Here is a 2,692-nt window from a genome sequence, read left to right on the forward strand (position 1 = left end):
TCCTGGGCCTGGGGATGGTCAACACCTTCGTGGAGCTCCGAGAAGCACACTTGACAAATCACTACACAAGACTCTCAAAGACGCCGTCAGGCCGCCGCCTGCTTGCCCGACTTCACATCCACCATCCAACACTAACGGAAGAGCGCGTGAGCATCCCCGAGATCTGGAGATACGCCCTGCGCGTACGCCCTCTTCCGGCCAACATGACACGAGACGACCATAGTGGCCGGCGCCTCGTGCGGGCGGAAGCCTTGGCACGCTACTATGGAAACAAACACGGAGTATTTTACGTGGACGCCACCGGCCCACATCATGGGGGTTGGTGCACAGCCGCAGTCGTCCACCAAAACACCGCAGTGAACAGCCTTACGTTCAAAGCTCAAGACATTACTCATGCGGAAGAGGTGGCAATCGCGCTCGTCGCCGCCGATCAGGACTCGCGGGTCATCGTTACCGACTCGCGGGGGTCCTGCAGGAACATAGAAAAGGGCTTTATTCCCTATTTGGCATACCGAATTCTTCAACATAGTAATTATCTCGGGGCTCCCGCGTCCCGCACAATAGTATGGACTTCCGCGCACACGGGTCTCGAGGGCAACGAAGCGGCCGACGCCGCTGCCCGCGCGCTCACTCTCCGGGCATAACCCTCGCCTCCCACCGATGCGAACTCCGACCTTAATCCGGCTTTTTCCTTCAAGGAAATCATCCAGTATTACCGATTCGGCCACGCAATCTTTCCTAAGCCCTGCAAGGGCCTCACGAAGGTGGAGGAACACTTACTCCTTCGCCTTCATAATAAAACACTTCTGTGCCCGGCAGTCATCAAACATTTCGACCCTGCGTGCACAGCGGAGTGCCTGCACTGCAGGGAAAGGTCTTCGGACATTTACCACATGGTGTGGGCATGCCAATCAACTCCGCATCTTCCCCCTATACCCAACCCTGCCCGGGAGGACTGGGAGGCGGCCCTCCTCGGCTGCTCTGACCTGACGAGCCAAAAGGCCCTGGTCGGGCGCGCCCGAGCAGCAGCTACCGCCAATGGGCTGCTGTAATGAGCAGCCCACCTAGCATTTGTAAGGAACGGACCCTTAAGGACCGCTCCACTAGCCCCCTGTATATATTTTGAAAATAGTTTTTGGTCGAAATTATTCCGGAGCCCTCCACTACGGCACCTATTCTTCCTTTCTTCTTTCACTCCCTCCTATATCCCTTCCCTTACGGCGCGGTTCAGGTGTCCAACGATATATGAGACAGATACTGCGCCATTTCCTTTCCCCCCCAAAAACCAATTATAATTATTATAGTCAGTCAGTCAGTCAGTCAGTCAGTCAGTCAGTCAGTCCCTGTTAATGCAAAGGAATACGTGTTCTGTCCGCACCGCGGCGAAGGGGAAGCACAGTAAAAAAGTTGAATTTTGAGGGAAGGCGCGGCGCTGCGCAGCGGCGGAACACCTGTGGCTCGGTGCTACTAGTGGCGCATGCGCAGTAGTGACTAGGGAGCGAGCGAGAGAGAAAATTGGCAGTGGCTTAGCTCGGCTATGCCAGGATATACGTAGCAAAAGCTAAGGCTATGGTTAGCCTTGGTGTATCTTGATTGCAGGTCCAGGTTAGTCTGGTTGTCTAGCTGTGTTGTTGTCGCATTAAAGACACAACTGTGGTTGCGGCGCACGCGAGCTCTCCTTTTCAATCCTCCGGCATGTTATCAGGCATACGACGCAGCAGGCGAAGCGAGCGGAGGCGTGCGCAACGGTGAGGAACGCTGTGTGACGTCATACCAAACGGCGGCGGCGAGCCGCGCGGTGTGACGTCATGCCAGATGGCGCAGCGAGCGCGCAAAGCACAGTAACCGTCTCAAATATCTCGGTGGACACCCGAGCCGCGCCGTGAAGGAAGGGATAAAGGAGGGAGGGAAAGAAGAAAGAAAACTGAAAAATCGAAATTTATATTTTGATGAAAGGTGCGGCGCTGCGCAGTGGCGGAACACCTGTGGCTCGGTGCTACTAGTAGCACATGCGCAGTAGTGACTAGGGAGCGCGAGAGAGAGAAATATCGGCGCCGAGGCGCGCGTTGTGACGTGATGTGCCTCCTCGGAGCACCGACACGGCGAAATCGCAAGTTCGCTGCCAGTAAAGCTTTCGCTTTAAAAATTAGGTTTCTCAACTCTTTGGAGAGCCATTTTTGCTCACCTCAAGGCGGTAGGTGCCCGGTCGCCATGAGGTATGAACCTGTGAGCTGCCGAGTGCTGATGTCACGGCCACCATGTTAAACCTAACCATAACTAAATATTAACCTAATTAGGCGATATTGGTTTCTAACATGTTCTACTGATCGAGCCCGTTACGTATATGCCATTAATAAGATCATGACGTCATCGATTAATTATAAGGAATTAAATTGAAGCCTAACCATAACTAAATATTAATTCGTTAGTTAATACTGGCGTCTAACGTGCTCGACTCATGTAGAGAATTCCAAATATCTAATTCGTTTTATGATGACCTCATAATTACTGATTTATCAGCGAGTAAACATTGTCACGAGACTAGTTAATTATGACGTCACAAAATCGGTGACCTCACCAATCTATCACCAATTCAATATGTTAATGACGTCACCTATCAATAACCAATTGGATTGCTATATCGATTTACTACGGGGCCGCCATCTTGAACTGCTCGGACTTAAAAAATTTC

The 2,692-nt window shown here is 52.2% G+C and overlaps 1 pseudogene; it reads left to right on the forward strand.

Annotated features, from left to right (window-relative positions):
• The first annotated feature begins 203 nt into the window (after positions 1-203).
• LOC144118812 (uncharacterized) lies at positions 204-1,052 on the forward strand (annotated as a pseudogene).
• The last annotated feature ends 1,640 nt before the right edge of the window (positions 1,053-2,692 follow it).

This window comes from Amblyomma americanum, chromosome 2, assembly GCF_052857255.1.
Source record: "Amblyomma americanum isolate KBUSLIRL-KWMA chromosome 2, ASM5285725v1, whole genome shotgun sequence".
Taxonomy (NCBI): domain Eukaryota; kingdom Metazoa; phylum Arthropoda; class Arachnida; order Ixodida; family Ixodidae; genus Amblyomma; species Amblyomma americanum.